This window comes from Danio aesculapii, chromosome 18 (assembly GCF_903798145.1).
Source record: "Danio aesculapii chromosome 18, fDanAes4.1, whole genome shotgun sequence".
In the NCBI taxonomy this organism is placed as follows: Eukaryota; Metazoa; Chordata; class Actinopteri; order Cypriniformes; family Danionidae; genus Danio; species Danio aesculapii.
Window position 1 is genome coordinate 35,730,198 of NC_079452.1, and position 24,418 is coordinate 35,754,615.

General features: G+C 33.5%; 1 long non-coding RNA gene across 2 annotated transcripts; it reads right to left on the reverse strand.

Moving 5' to 3' along the window:
* Window positions 1–9,972: 9,972 nt before the first annotated feature.
* Window positions 9,973–18,009, reverse strand: LOC130245801 (uncharacterized). 2 transcript variants are annotated; one of them, XR_008839363.1, is made up of 15 exons: window positions 17,679–18,008; window positions 16,368–16,563; window positions 16,016–16,077; window positions 15,659–15,728; window positions 15,249–15,326; window positions 14,874–14,951; window positions 14,495–14,571; window positions 14,098–14,167; window positions 13,700–13,777; window positions 13,325–13,402; window positions 12,946–13,022; window positions 12,548–12,622; window positions 11,732–11,783; window positions 11,439–11,518; window positions 9,973–10,225 (listed from the first exon to the last, which is right to left on the reverse strand). It is a non-coding gene; the product is annotated as an uncharacterized LOC130245801 (long non-coding RNA). The 2 variants fall into 2 exon arrangements; XR_008839364.1 differs by lacking the exon at window positions 11,439–11,518 and having other exon boundaries at window positions 17,679–18,009.
* Window positions 18,010–24,418: the final 6,409 nt, after the last annotated feature.

Genomic DNA, 24,418 nt, shown 5'->3' on the forward strand with positions numbered 1-24,418 from the left:
TCTTTCAATAACGGAAGTCATAGCATTTGGGAACAGAGAAGATTAGGTAGGTTACCGCTCACTGAACACAAACCTAACATATCGCTCAGATCTTTAGAATCAAGTAAACTAGAAATTCCAAGACTTCATTCAAAGCAGGGTGTATCGGCTTTCAGCATCTACATCCCCCGCTGCTGGAATCAGCTTCCAGAAATGATCAGATGTGCTCCAACATTAGGCACATTCAGTCCAGACTTAAAACATATCTGTCATTTACTGAATGATACGTCCGATGGATTGCACTATTATGTCTTTATTTTCTTTTTCATTCTTTTTTAACCTGTTTAAAACATTTTATTCTGTTTTTATCTGTTTTTATTCATTCATTCATTTTTCTGTCGGCTTAGTCCCTTTATTAATCTGGGGTCGCCACAGTGGAATGAACCGCCAACTTATCCAGCATTTGTTTTACGCAGCGGATGCCCTTCCAGCCGCAACCCATCTCTGGGAAACTTATCTGTTTTTAATTATTTTTAATTCTTTGTTTTTGTTTTTTTGTTTCTTTTATTCCTGTTTATGTAAAACACTTTGAATCACCATTGTGTATGAAATGTGCTATATAAATAAACTTGCCTTGCCTTCAATTAACAAAAATGATTTTCGACTAATAGTTTTAGTCTTAGTTTTAGTATGTGTTTACTAAAATTACCTTGGTGCCAATGTGTACAAGGTAACCTAACCTAAAAAAAATCTGAATTATGTTTCTGAAAGCAGAGGTTGTTTGAGAGTTTTTGTGCTGAAATATCTACAACATACCCTTATAAGGCAAACAAAATTGTGAATTTTTAATTTTTTTTTCATCTGCTGCCACAACAAAGTTTTTTGAGTCTAGAGGAGAAGTGAAAGTGATTGATGAGCGCTGTACTCGTGCCACCTCTCTCTCCCTGTCTCTCTGGCGGGTTTATTGGTTGGTTTTGGTAATCTGAAGCAGATGGCAGCGTTTTTGAAGTCTTTGCAGATGGTCATCATCTCTCGAGCACCTGAGCCGTGTGAGATCCAGACGACACACGGAGGCCTAACCTGCCAGAAGAGCTAAATTATCATTATGCGAAATGACCAAAATAACCTTTTCTGAAGGATGAGTCAAAACCACGAGCGCTAATCAGGTTTGGAGACCCGTCCAGTGTGTCAGGCATGATTAAAGATCTGACCGTGCTGTATGACCAGAATGTTCAGGTTAATATAATCTGGAGTGGCTATTCTAACGAAAAAGACCAACATTAGCATAACAGGAAAGCTCGTCCAGACGGCTGTTATTTTAGTCTTGCATTAACCTTCTTTTTTTTTCCTGGCACATCTCCATTAAAAACTTCATTTAGTCTTGGAGCATGGTAAACGTGTGTCTGGATTGGACCTATAGTATTAAGTTGTTCAAAACAAACATGTCCTCGGTGACACAGACTGTGCAGAGTGCTATACATTCTGGGATTAAAGCCAAACGCAGCTCTTCCTGGCGAGGAATGCACTTCTAGAGGAAATATGTAGTGATGGACCTAAATTTATATTCTGGACTCAGAACAAAAGCAAAAATTCTGCGTTCACTTGGCTAAAATTATTTATTAATTATTAATTATTTCTGGATTTTTTTTCAGTTTTTCATCGTTTTATCGTTTTATCGTTTTATCGTTTCATCGTTTTTCATCGTTTCATCGTGGATGGATGAGCCTACTAGTAGGCAGAGAAGGCCCCTACTGGCCCATATCTATCAACTGATAACGGCCATTCAATCTAGGGCTTGGCGATATGGGCAAAAAAAATCATATCTCTGTATTTTTAGAATATATATATATAAATATCCGGTATTTTCTCATAAATGGTTATTTGAGATTCAAAGCCTTTATTAAAACTTTATTAAACAGTTTTTAAGCAAAATATAATTCAAACACAGGGGTTTCCCTCCCTGCTATTATCATCATTATAATTATCATTCTTTTATTGTTATTTGTTGAAAGAATAGCTAACAGCGAGATATTAAAATAGAAAAAGAAATGTTTGGTAGACAAATGCATGTTTTTTTTATTTAACTTTTTCTTTTTTATAAAGTTTTAATAATCATTTAAACCACCAACCGTTTGTACACTAGGCACACACACAAATCAAATCACGTCTTCCAGTTAAGGGGCTAAAAAAATAAATAAATCAATTAAACAGTCATGTCACATGTAGTGATTAGGGTTGGGTACCGAAACCCGGTGCCATTATATCACCGGTACCTTTGTAACCGGTATGTACCGGATCAAATCAGTATGAATTTCGGTGCCTAATTTCAGTGCCACTGGTGCTGCGACAAGGACGAAAGAAAGGGGTGCATCAAAGGCACACATAGGCATGCGTTGTCACACCATCTCTAAACATTTAATTCTTAACAACTTTGAGGAATACAGACAGGCGATGTCAGGCATTTGTTCTGGTTGCTTAGGAAAGGACGCACGCAGTACAGCGCATTCGGTGAGTGAGAGCGACTCTTCAGATCAACATGCAAATCAACACGTATGTTCATCAAATTTGCTTTTAAGCGTTCTAAAGCATATTTTACAAGCAAGTATTCTGACACAACAACGTGAAGCAGATGATTTACAAAAGTTGCGTGTAAGGTGGAAAACGTCAAACTTAATGACACCGGTTGATGCCCAAATGGCACAGGTATAGTAATAGCTAATTTTTATCTATTTTTTTAACACTTTTAACATAGGAAGTGCTCGCTATCAAGAGACCCTTATCAATCAGAAATCTAGTGTACATAGTTTTACGTTAGGAAATGTAGTATTGAATTTACAAACAATTTAAAATTTTTAGTAAAATTTTAATTAAAAACTGCTTTTATTCAAGAAATAAACAATAAGATATACGACTTATTATGACTCAAGAACAATTATCAATTATTTTTTTTAGGAAACACTGAATTTTCCGAAACATTATTTTAAATGAATGGGAGGGCAAAAAAAGCAACTCATGTAAACACCTTGATCATATTATTGTCTTATTTAGCTTAAGGCAAATCATTAGATTACTGATAACCATGTAAACATAGTCACAAGCCCCAACCCTAGAAAAAAGGAGTTTAGTATTTTGATGACAGCCTTTCCACAGGTTAGTAGTAAGCTAATGTATTTTCATAATGCAAATCTTACCAACAAATGATCAAAAGAAGTATATTAATGTAATTCAAATATATAAAATAATAATTGATGTTTACTTTAAACTTTAGTTATATCGTTCTATTAAAATTAATTTTTAAAAGATTATGTCAAGTAAAAGATTTTTCTAAAGTCATCCACCTTAATTTTTCAGGCACTGTTTTGGCACCTTTTTAAAATTCGATTTAGCACCTGTATCGAATTAATCCCAAACGATACCTAACCCTAGTATTGATGGGTCGATCTTGAACGATTCGTTAATTTTTAACAAATCTTTTGTATGACTCATGGAGTGAATCATTCATTTGCACATGCGCTCATTTGTTCAAGTTGAGCTCGCGTGCTACCTTGGAGTGGTCTGTTTCGCACAGAATGCGCACGTGTGGCCTCAAACAATATTGATATGACAGATATTGGAAAATACAGCATCGCTTTGTGGAATCATATCAATATATCCCCAGAACTCGATATACTGCCCTGCCCTAATTTAAATGAGTGATAACATTAGAATCGGCTGTAGAAAAATGAGAATTCTGTCTATATTTACTCATCCTCCACTTGTTATGAAACCATTATGAGAAAGATATTCTGATGAAAGTTGGAAACAAGCAGCCATTGACTTTCATAGAATTTTTTTATACTATGAATGCCAGTTGATGTGTTTATTCCCCTAATATTCTGCAAAATATCTTCCTTTGTGTTCAACAGAAGAAAGAAATTCATTTTTAGAAGCACCTTAGTGTGAGGAAATGAGGAAATTTTCATTCTTCATCTCTTTAACTGATTTAAACGCATCTTTAACTATCTAAGTGTATTTAATGATGCAAAGGAAACCTTGTTGTAAAGTATTACTGACACATTTAAAGGCCACATACTGCATAAATTGGAAAATAGACATTCGGAAGGTTAAAAAAGGCTCTGAACATGAGCAAAGACTTGATCCGTGATGCCAGTAGTTAAAGGTTATCAAATTCATCTCCTGCTTTTTTGCTTTATTCCAACTGAGGCTAAAGTGTCATTTCATACTCTAGAAAGCATGAAGGAGACAGTCACGGGCACGGCAAAGACTTTCCAGCTCTCATCTGTGCCAAATACCTTATAGATCACTGGCATTAAACAGTTTGTCTGTCCTTCACGGTTATGCTAATGTGCAAAAAAAGATTATTCAGCACAATCATCATCGCTTTTTACATTTTTTCTTTCATATTGTCTGATGTTACATGCAGCGCTCAGAGAATATCATGTCAAAATGTCACCTGTGTGGTTCTGGGGATCGTGATCTGTGAAACGTGATATCTAACGTCACAATTCATCGGCTGAGCTGATGAGAGGATGTACTTGGCAGGAAAAGGCCATTGTGACACGTTCAGTAGTGTGTTGCCTTTTTCCTTTTGTTAAAGCTGGCTGGTGAAGGGCAGAGGGAGAAATAAACAGAAACTCTGGAAGTCCTGTGCCATTGTTCTTCTAAACTTAGTCACTTCAAATTTTAAGTTGTCTTAAATAGAAGCTCAGTTCCACCATAGGGTAAATATATACATAAACTTTATTAATTGCGTAAACTTTTTATAGCACATTTTTTGATTATTTTGTTGAAGTTATGAGTTTATATATCTGAATTCTGAATATATCTGAATATATCTGAGTTTTATTGAAGCTAGTTTGTGTATCACAATTTATATTTTTTGTGTGTTGCAAATCTGAGTTAAACAGGGCAGAAATGAGAGATATAAAATCTATTGTTACTACTAATAACTGTTCTATTGTGTTTTTAGCAATTATTTATTTATTTATTTTTTTCAGAATTGTGACCCCTGCAATTTAAAGTTTATAAACTCACTATTGCTTTTTCCTTCCCAGATTTCAGAGTTTACATATCTAAATTATGATTTGGATTTTTTTATTTTGACTTTTTGCCTTGCAATTAGACTACTGTGACTATTTCACAAGATTCTGATTTGAACCTTACATTAATGATTCGCAGTTTTTGAGGAAAAAGGTCAGAATTACAAGATAAGCGTTCTGATTTTTCATCTTGCATAGTTAATTTTGTATCTCTCAAATACATTTTTTTTCTTAAATTTGTGAGTTTACATCTTGCAAATCTGACTTTTTGAAGTGCATTTATAAACTGACTAAAGCAAGAAAAGTGAGAGATGAATAAGTCAATTGATGCCATTATTTTACTTTATTTTTATTCAATTTATTTTAAGTCTATTTATTTATTTATTTTATTTATTTATTTTTATTTACAGTGAATGAAGCTGGCTTCCATATAGCTTCAATTGTTTGCATTGAAAGACTTTAAGCAGAGATGTTTTCATTCTTAAATTCTCTGACACAGTTGACATTTGGCTTTGACATATAAATTATAAATGAGACTTGTGACTTATAGCTGTACTTTCCTCAGAGTGAGAGTAATCCTTCAGCTAGATTTTTTTAAAGGCCGTCTTTACACCTGTTGTTTTAGTTTGTTACTCAGGTGGTGCTGCTCGTGAGGTCTGGAGAGAGGTTCATTTAAATGTGGATATGTAATTATTATTGCTAAATTAGCTATCTAGGTATATATATATATATATATATATATATATATATATATATATATATATATATATATATATATATATATATATATATATATATATATATATACACACACACACACACATACTTGTTTTTGTGCATTGTGGGGGTCACCTGTCACGATGGTCACATAATGGGGACCCCCCTTTCTGATGATGTTAGAGACATAAAAAAAATAGTTTGCCACACAAAAACACGAACTATTCCGTAAAATCACGTCAGATTATGGAAATTCTGCAAATTTTTTTTTAGACATGACACAGTGGTCACTTGTGGGGACATTTCAGGTATTGTGTAGAAGTGGGGTCCGCCACACACACAAACGATTTTTAGACAAAGTGGGGACCAATTCTACACACACATTTCCGGTATTGTGTCAAAGTAAGGACCAGGTCTACACACACATTTCCGGTATTGTGTCAAAGTAAGGACCAGGTCTACACACACATTTCCGGTATTGTGTCAAAGTAAGGACCAGGTCTACACACACATTTCCGGTATTGAGTCAAAGTAAGGACCGGGTCTACACACACATTACCGGTATTGAGTCAAAGTAAGGACCGGGTCTACACACACATTTCCGGTATTGAGTCAAAGTAAGGACCAGGTCTACACACACATTTCCGGTATTGAGTCAAAGTAAGGACCGAGTCTACACACACATTACCGGTATTGAGTCAAAGTAAGGACCAGGTCTACACACACATTTCCGGTATTGAGTCAAAGTAAGGACCGAGTCTACACACACATTACCGGTATTGAGTCAAAGTAAGGACCAGGTCTACACACACATTTCCGGTATTGAGTCAAAGTAAGGACCGAGTCTACACACACATTACCGGTATTGAGTCAAAGTAAGGACCAGGTCTACACACACATTACCGGTATTGAGTCAAAGTAAGGACCAGGTCTACACACACATTACCGGTATTGAGTCAAAGTAAGGACCAGGTCTACACACACATCACTGGTATTGTGTCAAAGTAAGGACCAGGTCTACACACACATTACTGTTTTTGAGTCAAAGTAAGGACCAGTTGTACACACACATTACCTGTTTTGAGTCAAAGTAAGGACCAGGTCTACACACACATTACCGTTTTTTAGGAAACGTGGGGATCAGATCAGCACCTATTCTAATATTAAATTTTAAACCTCAATCAAGTAATTTGACAGTACACTCTTTTAGAATTTTCATTAAAAGAGCAGGTCAGTTTATAAAAAATGTCATTTGAATAGAGAAGGAACCTCAAGATCCAAACAGGAAATGGTCCAGAATGTATAGATTCAGTAAATGTTATATTTATTATAAAGAATTTTCACAAAACCTTTAGTAGTAAAATCAAAATCCATGAAAACATTTGTAAAAACTCATAACACCTCATGACTCTGGTATAAAACTCTCTAAAAGCAGTTCTCATTGGGAATAACAAGCTTCCACATAACTCTTCCATGTCTGCGTACACATTTAGTTAAGTGCAAAAGCAAACAGTATTAAAGGGTTAGTTCACCCCAAAATGAAGATTCTGTTATTAATTCCTCTCCTTCATATTGTTTCAATCCCTCGAGACCTTTGTTTATTTTCAGACACAAATGAAGATATTTTAGATGAAATGTGAGGGTTTCTTCATCCTCCATAGACAGCAGTGGTCCTGAGACACTCAAAGACCAGAAAAGACTAAACATTGTCAAAACAGTCCTTGTGGCTTCAATGCTATTGCAAAAAATGTAGTGAGGGCATCGGGACTGATACAGCTGCTGAAAACTGCGCTCTTTGCTGAAATTGCAATTTTGCTCAGGCTACTTCTCTTCAGTGGTTCTGTAATCATGTGAAGCTCCAAGAACATTTTTGTAGCCCCCAGCAATGCAAGACGCAAGTGTCATACTGTCTGTAGTAAACACATACCCATACCCATACTCATCTGACAGAACAGAATTTTATTTTATTTTGCCACACAACATTGTTCATTGAGCTCCATTTAATTTTATTTAAACCACTGAAAACACATGGAATGTTTTGACTATGTTTTTGGGTCTCGGGACCCTTGCTGTCTATGCAGGATGAGGAGTTCCTGCACTTCATCTAGGGTATCTTCCTTTGTGTCTGAAGATGAACGAAGGTCTTAGGGCATTAGAGTGAGATGAGGGCAAGTTATTAAAAATATAATTCACATTTTTGGGTAAACCATTAAAACCCACCAGTATGTTCTATTATTGTTGTATTTTAACTATTTGAAAAAAACATTAAACATTAAAACTACTTAAAAATATATTTATAAAGAATTAAACCCCACACATGCACAGAGACCTTCATCATATAACCAAGCCACCAAAACTCAAAATAGACATCATTTGTTAAGCATTAGTGCTACATTAATAGTAAGCAGTTTATTAACACAGCTACAGATGCTGTATTCTTCATTTATAAGCACATGTGTAATGTGCTCAATGTTTGTGTTTTCATACATTGTTTATAATAATTTTTTCATTACTAAATGAAGTATTGCATTATTTACAAACCAGTTGTCTAAGAATGGTTGGTGTTTTTCAAGATCATTAAGAATGAGTAAATAAATGATTAATAAACTATTTAAATGAACATTAATATATTTACTATTCAGGTTGTAATACGTTTTTCTGCATGTTAATAAATGCTTTATTAACTCAACTTTAAGCAGTGTTGTGACCTAATCTAAAGTGAGGACTATTGATGCTTTATAAATCCCTTATAAATGTCAATTAAAGGCTCAGAATCAAATAAACAATACATCTTTGCAATCGTATCTAAAAAATAAAATGACTGTAAAGTTTAAACATTGCTGAATAACAGGAGTGTCGAAATACAACATCATTTGATAAAACAACAATATAATAATTTAACAATATATTATGATACATTTCAATGTTATTTAGAGATAGTGATAGTGTAAAGCAATTTTATATTTAGACAAGATTGCAAAGATTTACTTTTCATTTGATACAGTTTCATTTGTGTATCTTGTAATGAATAGAAATGAATAAAGTCATTTATTTTCTTTTTTCCTGTTTAGAATATAATTGAGCTTTATATTGTCATTTATAAGGGATTTATAAAGCATAAATATTCCTCACTTTAGATTAGCTCACAAAACTGCATGAAGTTGAGTTAATAAAGCATTTATTAACATACAAAATAACTTGTAATTTGCCTGAATAATAAGATATAAATGTTAATTTAATGTTAAATGTTAATATCAAATGTTAAAACAGCAACTACTCTTAAATATCTGATTTGTTGATGTATTTTTCATTACTAAATTAAGTGTTGCATTATTTACCAAGAATGAAAACACAATTAAGCACATTATAAATGTGCTTATAAGTCAATATTTGTAATTTAAAATATTTATAAATATAATTTATAAATTGCTTACTAATGTCTATTAATGTGGCGTTAATGCTTAACAAACGATGAATTAACTATTTGCTAATGTTTCATAAATGATTCATAGTGTGCAGTTATTATAGTGTTACCCAACATTTATAGATCTTATTAATCAGGAATATAGTAATGGTTACTCTGTATGATAATAAATGCTTTATTAACTCAACTTCATGCAGTTTTAGGAGCTAATCTAAAGTGAGGACTATTTATACTTTATAAATCCCTCATAAATTAAAATCTCAGCTATATTGTAAACTGAAAAAAAAAGAAATAAATGAAAAGGATAGTGATTCAGATAGATAGACAGACAGACAGACAGACAGACAGACAGACAGACAGACAGACAGACAGACAGACAGACAGACAGACAGATAGACAGATAGATCAAGAAAAACTTAAGTGAATATTGTTATATTTAGCAATGTTTAAACTTTACAGTATTTTTTTCAGTAAGATTGTTTAAGATTTATTCGTCATTAGATACTGAGCCTTTAATTGTCATTTATAAGTAATTTATAAAGTATAAATGGTCCTTACTAGATTAGGTCACAAAACTGCATGAAGTTGTGTTAATAAAGCATCTGTTAACATACAAGGTTACAATTACTATATGCCTGAATAATAACATGTACAAATTTGAATAGTTTATTAATCATTTACTAACTCATTCTGAGTGATCTTAAAAACCACCAAGTACTCTTTTATACAAATGGTTTGTAAATAATGCAATACTTAATTTAGTAATGAAAAATAAATCAGTAACAAAGCATGAAAATACAATCAAGTCAAGTCAAGAACACAGCCTTTGTAGCTGTATTTATAAACTGCTTACCAAAGTCTATTAATGTAGAGTTAGTGCTAAACAAATGATTTATAGTGTGTAGTTACTATAAAAGTGTTACCCAGATTTCTCTTTAAAGAGACAAGATTCAGTTTTTAATATGAAAATCCAAATCTGACCAATCTCTGGTTTTTAGAACTAATGGTTCAGCTTTCACCACAGCATGTACTTCCTGTTTGCTCCAGGGTCTTCTCCTTATGGGACCTATGGGTGGTAAAAATATATAAAAGTGGTTTTAGTTACATAAATGTTCAGTCATTTTTACAACATGTGCTGCAATGTTTATTGAATATTGTGCTAGAAAATGCTAGAAAAATATGTTTGCCTTTTGTTAAAAATACTTAGGATGGAGCTTAAAAAAATACTTCAGTAAGCGTTAGTCTTATGTTTAGTAAGACTAACGCTCATCTGATTATCAGTAGAGTATTAGCAGACTGTTAGTTTAAGTTTAGCTCAAACACTACACTGTAAAACATCTGTTTATTACCAGTTTCTGTATTTTGTGATTTACAAGTGTTTTTTGTTTATTTGCGGTGGTGAATTGCATTATGGGATGTTAATCTCTGCTCTCTGGACTTCTAATGTTGAAAATTCAACTCTACAGTTTAACAAAGTGACTTTTATTGACATTTTAGTAGTTTGGAATAATATAATGTATAAGAAATATTATCTAGAGAAATAAGTCTTTAGTCTTACAGAAACGTACTGGCAGTTTATTACAAGGTTTCTGTAGCATAATATGCAACACCAACCCAAACAAAAAGTCACTTTTTTTACTTTTCAAGATTAAAAATTGTTGGAGGAAAGATCAAGATCCCATAATGCAATTCAAAAGCAGAAATAAACTGATTTCATAAAAACATGAATCACAACATATGGAAAACTGCTAATTTACTAATTACTACTTATTTATTTATCTATAATTTTTAGAGTGTAGAGTATTAGCTGACAGTTAGGTTAAGGTTAGCTCAATAAAACTGACTCTCATTGGTCTCAGTAAATAGTATAGCAGACTGTTAGGTTAGGGTCAAAATTAGTACAATATGACTAACTCTCATATGAATTTAGTAGAGCATTAGCAGTGTTGATTCTAACAGACAGTCTAATGGCTGTTAGTTGACAAGTAGTTGCAGTTACTTGTAGGTAGTAGTAGTAGTTGTAGTAGTAGTAGTAGTAGTAGTAAAGTGAACTATTAAAATAAAGTGTAACCAGATATGCAATTAGTATATTTTTCCAAAGTATTTAGCAATATTGTTTAACTAACATGAAATGGGACATCAAGTGCAACTGTACTGAAATCATTATGGAAGTAATGTGCTCCTGCCCTGTTTTACCCTGCATGTTATGTAAATGAGCTTGTGCATTTGGACTTTTACAATAACACAAGTCAGTCACAAATTAGCTTAAATGATCACACCTCTCTTTTTTTTGTGAATGCTGGGTCTGCTTCACTATCTTCACAGACACTGTACCATGGTGATGATACTTGAGGGGACTCTGAAAGTAAAAATCAAGTCTGAAAGTTGACTTCTCTGCATAAAGCTTACCAAAATGCTATTAATTTGATTTTGTGTTGTTCTTTTTAAATGGGTAAAAGCGTGTGATGATAGTTTAAAAATAGTTTTCAAACACAGCTCATACATATCATGATAAAAATAAACATTCTGAAACAAGAAATATTCAGATCAGAAAAATAAATAATATTTTTACCTTTTAGACTGGACTTCACCTCCTCCAAAAACACGATCCACTGTAACTTTCTCTGAATGTAAAAACCCACACAAAAATACATCATTTAAAGCAATGTGATATATGTTTGCAAATAAAAATGTCTCAAATCTGCCAAGCGTCTGTTTTCAAGTCCCAGAAAAACTGAGAGTTGTGGGAACAGAGCAGATCTTTTCTTCTCTTATATATATATATATATATATATATATATATATATATATATATATATATATATATATATATATATATATATATATACACACACAATTCGTATATATAATTATTTTATACCCATTTTACTATTTTTCCCAGTTACTACTGTAAAAAAAAAAACAGCATTCGGTACATACTTTCAGTATCACCTTTTCTAGAAATGACCCGATCTAATCCTGTTTATGTGAAATAAGCTGCTGCTCCAGAAAAGGTTTGAGCTCAAGACCTGTGGCTCGGATGAGTTTTGAAGAATGAATCTATCACGAATCGTGTCAAAGTGTTAATAACCAAATCCAGCTAACTGAGTAATACATGTACGAAGAATGAACCGCTGGTCCCCACTATGTCAGACCTTACTGTGTTTGTTTTCAGGACTAAGTGTTTAACACAGCATCTCTAACATGCCTCTGGTCCCCACAATGTTACACTAGTGCATACGTTCATAAATTAGGGGACACAGACTCGTTCATTTCTATACTTTGATTAAGTTATTTAGTTACAATTAAATACAATACTTCAACTAATAATAATATTAATAATACTAATAATAATAATTATTATTTTTTATTTTTATAATAACCATACCTCATCAGAGAGTTGTTGGACTCCTACTGGAGCAAAGCAGTTCTCTTGTGTCATATGGTCATTCTTCAATAAAAGCTGAATATAAAAACAATTAATTAGACCGCAGTACTCAAGGGTCCCGGTTCCCACTATGTCAGACCTTACTGTGTGTGTATCCAGGACTAAGTGTGTTTTACAGCTTCTCTAACATGCCTCTGGTCCCCACAATGTTACACTAGTGCATACGTTCATAAATTAGGGGACACACAGGGTTTCATTTCTATATTTTGATTAAGTTATTTAATTACAATTAAAAGCACTACTACAACAACAACAAAAACTACTACTACTACTACTACTTCTACTACTACTACTACTACTAATAACAACAACAACAACAACAACAACAATAACCATACCTCATCAGAGAGTTGTTGGACTCCTACTGGAGCAGAGTACTTCTCTCTTGTGTCATATGGTCATTCTTCAATAAAAGCTGAATATAAAAAACAATTAATTAGACAGCAGTACTCGGGGGTCCCGGTCCCCACTATGTCAGACCTCACTGTGTGTGTATTCAGGACTAAGTGTGTTTTACAGCTTCTCTAACATGCCTCTGGTCCCCACAATGTTACACTAGTGCATAAGTTCACCAATTAGGGGACACACACTCTGTTCCATTGCTATATTTTGATTAAGTTAAATAATTACAATTAAAAGCACTACTACTACTACTACTAATAATAATAATAATACTAATAATAACAACAAAAACAACAACAACAATAATAACCATACCTCATCAGAGAGTTGTGGGACTCCTACTGGAGCAGAGCAGTTCTCTCTTTCTGTCATTTGGTCATTCTTCAATAAAAGCTGAATATAAAAAACAATTAATTAGACCGCAGTACTCAAGGGTCCCGGTCCCCACTATGTCAGACCTTGCAGTGTGTGTATTCAGGACTAAGTGTGTTTTACAGCTTCTCTAACATGCCTCTGGTCCCCACAATGTTACACTAGTGCATACGTTCATAAATTAGGGGACACACTCTGTTCCATTGCTATAGTTTGATTAAGTTATTTAATTACAATTAAATGCACTACTACAACAACTACTACTAATATTACTACAACTAATAATAATAATAATAATTATTATTATTATAACCATACCTCATCAGAGAGTTGTTGGACTCCTACTGGAGCAGAGCAGTTCTCTCTTTCTGTCATATGGTCATTCTTCAATAAAAGCTGAATATAAAAACAATTAATTAGACAGCAGTACTCAAGGGTCCCGGTCCCCACTATGTCAGACCTCACTGTGTGTGTATTCAGGACTAAGTGTGTTTCACAGCTTCTCTAACATGCCTCTGGTCCCCACAATGTTACACTAGTGCATAAGTTCACCAATTAGGACACACACTCTGTTCCATTGCTATAGTTTGATTAAGTTAAATAATTACAATTAAAAGCACTACTACAACAACAACGACTACTACTACTACTACTACTAATAATAATAATAATAATAATAATAATAACAACAACAACAATAACAAAAATAACCATACCTCATCAGAGAGTTGTGGGACTCCTACTGGAGCAGAGCAGTTCTGTCATTTGGTCATTCTTCAATAAAAGCTGAATATAAAAAACAATTAATTAGACCGCAGTACTCAAGGGTCCCGGTCCCCACTATGTCAGACCTTACTGTGTGTGTATTCAGGACTAAGTGTGTTTTACAGCTTCTCTAACATGCCTCTGGTCCCCACAATGTTACACTAGTGCATACGTTCATAAATTAGGGGACACACAGGGTTTCATTTCTATATTTTGATTAAGTTATTTAATTACAATTAAAAGCACTACTACAACAACAACAAAAACTACTACTACTACTACTACTTCTACTACTACTACTACTACTACTACTACTACTAATAACAACAACAACAACAATAACCATACCTCATCAGAGAGTTGTTGGACTCCTACTGGAGCAGAGTACTTCTCTCTTGTGTCATATGGTCATTCTTCAATAAAAGCTGAATATAAAAAACAATTAATTAGACAGCAGTACTCGGGGGTCCCGGTCCCCACTATGTCAGACCTCACTGTGTGTGTATTCAGGACTAAGTGTGTTTCACAGCTTCTCTAACATGCCTCTGGTCCCCACAATGTTACACTAATGCATACATTCACCAATTAGGCGACACACACTCTGTTTCATTTTTATATTTTGATTAAGTTAAATAATTACAATTAAAAGCACTACTACTACTACTACTAATAATAATAATAATACTAATAATAACAACAAAAACAACAACAACAATAATAACCATACCTCATCAGAGAGTTGTGGGACTCCTACTGGAGCAGAGCAGTTCTCTCTTTCTGTCATTTGGTCATTCTTCAATAAAAGCTGAATATAAAAAACAATTAATTAGACCGCAGTACTCAAGGGTCCCGGTCCCCACTATGTCAGACCTTGCAGTGTGTGTATTCAGGACTAAGTGTGTTTTACAGCTTCTCTAACATGCCTCTGGTCCCCACAATGTTACACTAGTGCATAAGTTCACCAATTAGGACACACACTCTGTTCCATTGCTATAGTTTGATTAAGTTATTTAATTACAATTAAATGCACTACTACAACAACTACTACTAATATTACTACAACTAATAATAATAATAATAATTATTATTATTATAACCATACCTCATCAGAGAGTTGTTGGACTCCTACTGGAGCAGAGCAGTTCTCTCTTTCTGTCATTTGGTCATTCTTCAATAAAAGCTGAATATAAAAACAATTAATTAGACAGCAGTACTCAAGGGTCCCGGTCCCCACTATGTCAGACCTCACTGTGTGTGTATTCAGGACTAAGTGTGTTTCACAGCTTCTCTAACATGCCTCTGGTCCCCACAATGTTACACTAGTGCATAAGTTCACCAATTAGGACACACACTCTGTTCCATTGCTATAGTTTGATTAAGTTAAATAATTACAATTAAAAGCACTACTACAACAACAACGACTACTACTACTACTACTACTACTACTACTACTAATAATAATAATAATAATAATAATAATAACAACAACAACAATAACAACAATAACCATACCTCATCAGAGAGTTGTGGGACTCCTACTGGAGCAGAGCAGTTCTGTCATTTGGTCATCCTTCAATAACAGCTGAATATAAAAAACAAAAATATTAATTAGACCGCAGTACTCAAGGGTCCCGGTCCCCACTATGTCAGACCTTACAGTGTGTGTATTCAGGACTAAGTGTGTTTCACAGCTTCTCTAACATGCCTCTGGTCCCCACAATGTTACACTAGTGCATAAGTTCACCAATTAGGACACACTCTCTGTTTCATTGCTATATTTTGATTAAGTTAAATAATTACAATTAAATGCACTACTACAACAACAACAACAACTACTACTACAACTAATAATAATACTAATAACCATACCTCATCAGAGAGTTGTGGGAGCAGTTCTCTTCTGCAGTCATATGGTTATCCTTCAATGAAAGCTATTAAAAAAACAGCTTTGTTATACAGGTCATGTCATGACTATAAAGGTTTCACGGCAGTCTTATGAACACCCCTTAAAAGTAAAGCATTATCCAATTATTTGAACTTTTTTTTTTACTCATTAAGGCAAGAAGAAGTTATTAAGAGATTGATTTCATTATCTCTTATGGATAATGCAAACTCTATATTTTTTTAACAGATTTACCCTTAATCTATATTAACAATACAAAACTTTTAGCTTTGCTGAATGTATTGAAGATTAATGTATTAGGTGGTAAAAATGTCAAACCTTTCTCCAAGGCCAATCACATGCGCCATAGTCAAAAGTTATTTCCTCTCCAGGGAAAATGTCCCTGATTGCAAAAAGGCACAAGTGAGGTTTTTCTCTGAACAACAATCTTATTGACAGTGCAGTTTGGGTGCAGATAGTCATCATTCACCAGCCGGCCGAGGGTCCCGCCACGAGCGGCATCAATGCCGCAAAACTAAGAGAAAAAAGCAAATAACATATTTAATTATGCTCTCTCATAGCAATAATAAAAAGCTAAACTATGACATGAATACAAACACAATGATTATAATATATACACGTACATTTGAAGGGGGAAAACACTTAACCACCTCTTCTTGTTTTACCATTTAAAGTCAAACATAAATACAGTATTTTGATTAATATCTCATCTATGCTCTGCTTCCACAAGCTCTATCATCTGTACTCAACCACAAAACTTCCTTTAATAAATGTGCACAATGCAAACACTGATCTAAAAGATATTAATGAAACATATAGCGCTCAAAAATGACAAAAACCTCACATTAGCATCCTCTCTCAGTGTGTGAATTATAATACAGAACCTTTTGAAGTGGATCAGAACCTTTCCTCAAAGTTGTTCTAATACTATTGAACACCTGTTCTTTTTTCTTAGGACAATTTTAATTAACTTTTTCCACTTTAATCGTTTACAGGTCACACTTTACAATCAGGTTTCATTAGTTTATGTACTTACTAACATGACCTAATAATGAACAATGCATGTTCAGCATTTATTAATCATAGTTCAACATTTACTAATGCATTGTTAAAATCTAAATTCATGCTTGTTACCAGTAGTTAATGCTGTGCGTGTTCAACTAATAATGAACAACTTTATTTCCATTAACTAAACTTAACAGACATGAACAAATACTGTAATAAAAGTATTATTCGTTGTTCATGTTAGTAAATGCATTAACTAGCATTAACTAATTCAATCTTTCATTGTAAAGGGCTACCAGGTGACAGTAAATAAATAAGTAAATGAAACACGCACACACAATGTACATTTATGTACTTTTATGTATGTTTTACACTTGATTGGAGTTCATTATAATTATTAATCTTAAATAAAACTTTTCTAAACATCATAGAATAAATTAAGTATATTTCTAGGACCAGATGGCTCCACATTTTAATTATAACCTCTATATTACTACAGTAACGTATAAATAGTTTATAATAGTGTTATTTGAGGATTAAATGTTTAAAAAGGCTTGGATTTTTGCAAAGCAATTGTACATTTAACCACTTAAAAAGTACGATACAAAAACTATGAAAACATACCTTAGTAACCTTCTATATAATCGGTTTCCAGTGAATGGGTCTTGTCAGTGGAGCTGGTGATGTGTTTCTCCGCATCTTTTAATGATTTTATCCTCCGTCGATCCATTAAGCCGCCCGGGGCGTGGTGACCGTCCGGCCGCGGCTCACGCACTTCACTCCGGCCTCTGATTCACGCAGCACCGGGCAGTTAGCACGTTAGCACATTAGCGCGAGTAACTTTTACTCGTGTAAACAAGTTAAATTACATACCGAACTGTAGTTTGTGTCTTATCAATGTTTTATTAATACGTAATTTGAAACAACGTCGATTAAAACACCCAGGAAATTAGTTAAAACATGTAACTTTACCTGATAACTGTCAAAAGTATGCAACAGAAATATTCGTCATATAACCGATTTTATTACATTATGATGATGAAAAACATTCTAACTTACCCGCAAACCTCGATTAATTTGATGAACCTTAATTAATTTAATTAAAGTCGGATTTATTCAGGAGATCTGCGCATGTGCAATAGCTAGAGTGTGTATATTGCGCCAAGTGTGTGTGAGGGTGCAGTACCGCCATCCGACTACAGGGGCGCTATAGAGCAGTGCGCCGACACACACTCACACACTCAAATCAGGTGATTGGTCAAGGTGGGGATCAATGAAAAAAACAGCACTAGGCATATCAGCAACGCCCCCTGAGTCTTTTAAAGGCAAAACATAGTGGGGACCAGGCGTACGGTCCCCACTATGTTTTTGGTCCCCACTTTGTGAGTGTGCTAACATGCTGAGGTCCCCACCATGTAATAAAAACAAACACACACACACACACACACACACACACACACACACAGTTGAAGTCAGAATTATTAGCGCCCCTTTTTATTCTTTTCCCCCAATTTTTGTTTAACAGAGCAGATTTTTTTTTTAACACATTTCTAAACATAATAGTTTTAATAACTCATCTCTAATAACAGTTTTTTTATGTTTGCCATGATGACATTAAATAATATTTTACTCTGTTTTTTTCAAGACACTTCTATACAGCTTAAAGTGACATGTAAAGGTTTAACTAGGTTAATTAGGTTAATTAGGCAGTTTAGGGTAATTAGGCAAGTTATTGTATAATGAAGGTTTGTTCTGTAGACAATTAAAAAAAAATAGCTTAAAGGGGGTTAAATAGATAAAATTTTGACCTTAAAATGTTTTTTTTTTTAAATGAAAACTGCTTTTATTCTAGCCGAAATAAAACAAATAAGACTTTCTCCAGAAGCAAAAATATTATCAGACAAACTGTGAAAATTTTCTTGCTCTGTTAAACATCATCTGGGAAAAATTTTAAAAAGAAAAAAAATTCAAAGGGGGACTAATAATTCTGACCTGCTCTGTATATTTATTCCAATTTTTTTCTTGATTTTTTTGTTGAGCAACTCTAAAGTCAATTTTTTAGGCAACAGTATTTGAATTCATTTAGTCCTACTTTATGCCAGCATGATGTATTATTTCTGCAGTATATGTTATGTAACTTGAGATAAACAGTTTATGTAAGGGTCATTAAAGTTATATTTAGAGTGAGTAACATACATCCTCTGTGATTCTTTATGTTTTGAAGCAATTATTTTTCAATTTAGTAAATATATTAGTTACGATCTGCTATTACTTTAAAATGACCATATTGTTTTAGAAAAATCCTAAATACTGTACTGCATTTCCTTTTCCATGCTATTTAAATGAACTATAATTGGTGGCTGAAGCTCTTTAGTTTCACTAAATGTACACTAATGTGACATAAAACAATGATTGAGAAGACTCATAACTTAATATTAAAGTCAAAGTAAAATCTCATGACCCCAGTGTACATTGTTATAAGAATATCAATATATAGCCATGTTTCACGCAATAAATGAATGCATATGGATTAGAAGGACTTGAGGGTGAGCAAATGATTGCCAAATATACCCTTTTGGTTGGAGATTTTTTAATAACAATTTTGCATATACAATTATTTGCTCTCCTGTGAATTTTTTTTTTCTCTTTTTCAAATATTTCCCAAATGATGTTTAACAGAGCAAGGAATTTTTCACAGTATTTGCTATAGAATTATACAATGACTTGCCTAAGTACCCTAACTTGCCTAGTTAACCTAGTTAAGCCTGTAAATGTCACTAAGCTGAATGCTAATATCATGAAAAATATCAAGTCAAATATTATGTACTGTCATCATGGCACAGAAAAAAATTAATCAGTTATTAGAAATTAGTATTAAAACTATCATGTTTAGAAATGTGTTAAAATAAAGCTTTCCTTTTAACAAAAATATGGGAAAAAATAAACAGGGGGGCTGAATAAAGGTTGACATGCTGCTGCTTTCTAACCTGAATCTTTTATTGCTAAGAAACCATTATAAAGATTTTCCTATTTCTTTTCTTCCACTGCCTCCACATCCTTCCATCTCACTCTTTAAGGAGGATAATGAGAGGGCTTCACAGTGGATGTGGTCGACTTATCAAACTCACACCTGCATCCTGAGTGACATCTGAGCCTGAGCTTTGCCATTAATCAAGCCTCGCACACATACAGTACACACACACACACAGTTGTTTGTCTATCGCTTGCCATGTTTGCTCATTGAAAGTCGCCATCAGCCACTTCATGTAAGAGGTGTGGATGGCAAAAAGACATTTGCTTTTAAACACACACACACACACACGCACACGCTGATAGTTAGAGATAATTGGCCACTGTGACTCTGGGAGATATACTATCACTACATTCACTTCATCGCACACAACACCTACAAACACTTAACGCTAATGTACTTGGCAATCACACACACGCACACACATGCACACACTGGCTGGGTTTAAAATGGGACTGTCTTATTATTACTCAGTCAACAAAAGCTCACAAATAGAATTATATAATCATTTATGCACTTTGCAAAAAAAAAAGGCTTTAAAGCTTGTTACATTCTACTGTAATAATTCTAACATGAGTTTTTTTGGTATGCATTTTAATAATGAAGATAAAACTATCATGTATTTGGTTCCAATGAAGAATTGTTATTTATTTAGTTGTTCATTTGTGGTTTAGTTTTTTTATATTGCTTTATAAACATACCATATATAAATATTCCATTTATTTATTTACTTTTAGATTTATTGTTTTGTATTTTTATAGACTAGAAGACAAAATAGTATTTTGTTTATTCATTTACTACAAGGTGATTTTTTTTTTTTTCTATAATCCACCAAAATCTGCTGATTACCCCAATAAAATAGTTACTTTACAGTTTACGGTCACAAAAAATACACTTACTTGACGGTTTAAAATTATGATATGCCACATTTTTTTTCCAACACAAATATTTGAGCAAAATATACATGTTAGTTAGTCAGAATAACTTCACTCCTGTGTACTTAAAATGTAAAGATTTTCATGACTTTCTAACATTTAAGTAATGCAAGTTTTACACACTGAGGAAAATATGACACCTCAAATACATTATTTAGCTCAAGTAGCACATATTATAGAGCATTTGACTGATAAACAAATTTTTTTTAAAGGGCACCTATTTTATCCCATTTACAAGATGTGAGAGAAACCTTTCGTGTTTCCAGAATGTGTCTGTAAAGTTTCACCTCCAAAACCCATCTGATAATTTATTTTAGCCCCTAGAATCTGCCCATTTTGGTGTCTGAGTACATTGTAGCTGTTTTTGTAGCCTGTGGTTTTAAATGCAAATGAGCTGCTTCTCCCCTCCCACCGTTCCCAGATGTGTGTTTGCTTCTGCTGCGTTTGCATCAGATAAACAGCAGTCAGTGACAGAGACAGACTTGGATGAAGCTAAAATGCAGCTCACTAGTCAAAAATATTAAGTAAGTTTATTTGATGTATTTGTGGTGGCGTTTATTCAAGCCTTGTTCAAGCCAAACGATGAGTCACACACAAATGCCATTTGCAGTATACACACACACACACACACACACACACACACACACACACACACACGCACACACACACACAGAGTTAGAAAAGATATTTTAATCTTAGTTTATTTGCAAAAAAATGTTCTGTGGACATGTGTATACATGTTACTATAGAAACACGAGACCTGCCAATCAATTCGGTGGGTGGGAAAACCACACTCCTACGTCACGTTGCATGGGGCTTCAAAATCACTGGGATTTGGGTCCTATTTTAACGTTAAGAAATTAAAAAAAAGAGATTTTTTGTGTTTATATCACTTCAATATGACTGTGGACTCGTTAAAATACATGGCTACATTTTTGTGAAATGTAAAATATGTGGTATGTTTTATTGTGCATTTCAGATGACAAATCCACTAGAGGGCGCTGCCTCATTTTTGTGAATCTGAAATACGTTATTTAGGGTGTGTTTTGCTGTACATTTCAGATAAACATCCTTCCCCAACCTAAACCAAGCCAATTGTGTCCTCCCCCTATTCTAAAGCATATAAATATCATCAAATGTTTGCAGATATTTAAGAAACATACCAAGTGAACATTCTTGTTTATCTGAAAAACAATGTTGAAGTCAGATATTCTGCTTTGAAAATGTGAGTCATGCGCCTGAACGGCTGTCTTTGTTTTGGTTCTTTTAACCCACCCAATGCCAGTTTAACCAATTATATTTCAGCACCCCAGGTTGCCTTGGTGGAAAAGTTCCATTTCAAATGGTTTATTTTATTTTCAAGATCTGAGGTGAACTATCTGCTCCTGCTTTCAGTAGAATGGCAATAAATGTCCTGTAAAATGGCATTCACCACTGAATAAAGCACATGAGGTGTACCTGAGGTGATAAATGCAGCTGAACAACAGAAAACTGACAAGAAATTCCAGGTGTTGGTTGGGACAAAAGCTCCTTTTAATATGGAAAATATTTCTTCTATTGTGTACCATTGCTTTTAATTAGAAAATGGTTTAAATCAGCCTTAAATCAGCCTTAAGGCTCGATAGTCAGGCACGCTTCTGTTGGTGTTGTCAATCTGTCAATCTGAGCTTGCATGGATTCATCAGAGGAGGGGCGGAGTGAAAAAGTGTTTTGAACCAAAAGTGCAATACCTAGTTCGACCACTGGGTGTCAAACTTACATACTGCACTTTTAAAATACTTCACACCTTTAAAATACACCAAACCTCTGCACATTACATACTCCATCTCTTTAGCTGTGCCTTTAATGAATGATCACTTTGCGTCCGACAGATCGCACTATAATAATAATAATAATAATAATAATAATAATAATAATAATAAAAATAATGATAATAATAATAATAATAATAATAATTATTATTATTATTATTATTATTATTATTATTATTATTATTATTATTATTAATAGTTATGATTATTATTATTATTAATAGTTATTATTATTATTATTATTATTATTATTATTATTATTATTATTATTAAAACTTTCGTCATAACATAATTCTTCTTTTTCATTCCTTTAAAACCTGTTTAACACATTTTATTCTGTTTTAGATCTGTTTTTATTCTTTGCTGTTTTTATTTTCTTATATACTTGTATTTAGTTTGTTTCATTCTTATTCATGCAAAGCACTTTCAGTTACCATTGTGTATGAAATGTGCATATAGATTGACTTGCCTTGATGTGGAAAGATGAAAAAAAATCAAAATAATAAAAAATTATCTTTTATTCGCCGGTAGTAATAGCATTAGTGTGAAAAGGAATAGAAGTTATTGGGCTCATACTGCACCATAGTGTTTATTTCACCTAGGAACCACAATCAAAACTGTGTGTTTAAGTACGATTTTGTACATATTTCCAATGATCATGTGTTGTTTGTTTCAGACACAACCATAGGAGCTGATCTATTTTTTTCTTTTCCTGCCTCACATCCTTTTATTCTTCAGAAAACAATTGCAGAAAAACCAAACTGCATTCTAGAGTCACTCTGCACATCTCTCTTTAAGAGTATATGGGCCTTGACTGTATAGAGGTGAAGTTTTGACCCCGTCTTGAATGGATGTCACTGAAGGAATGTTGATGAGAGACCTTGACCTGACTAATTAATCCGTCCGTCTTCAGAGCCTCACTCAAGCTCTGAGATAACTGATGACTGCTTACATCCACTAAAAATAAGAGGTTGGACATACATATACATGCGCGTCAGTGGAAACCTGACATGAAGACATCTAAACAGCAGTGGGGGTCATACTGTTGACACCATCCTCATACCAGAGGAACTCATGTCCATATTTATACTAAACTGTCTCTGGAGTAGATTTCAGTAGCTTTAGCTCTTCCTGAGACATCTTATTTTTTTGATTATTGTGGTCCAATTGTTTTGTTTTGCAGTTAGTTTTATTAAATGTGGTGACCAACACAACTTAGCTTGACTTCTGTTTACGCAATATATGAATGACATCTTGATTATTGGCTAGATATGGATAGTTTAAATAATAATAATAATAATAATAATAAATAAATAAATAAATAAATACATAAATAGGTAATTTAATTCTAAAGATTAATTTAAGATTAACCTTAGTTGGTTTAAAATGTAAACAAATTAGCAATACATTTTAGGCATTGCACATTGTATTATTATATATATTATTGTCACAATGGGAGACGCTGACAATAGAGGTTCATAAGAAAGGTCAGGCAAGCAACGATCACAATCAGGAGCTAACAGATGTTTGCAGGCAAATCCAAGGTCATGGTCAATAAACAGTCAGTATAGGCAGCAAGGTATCAAA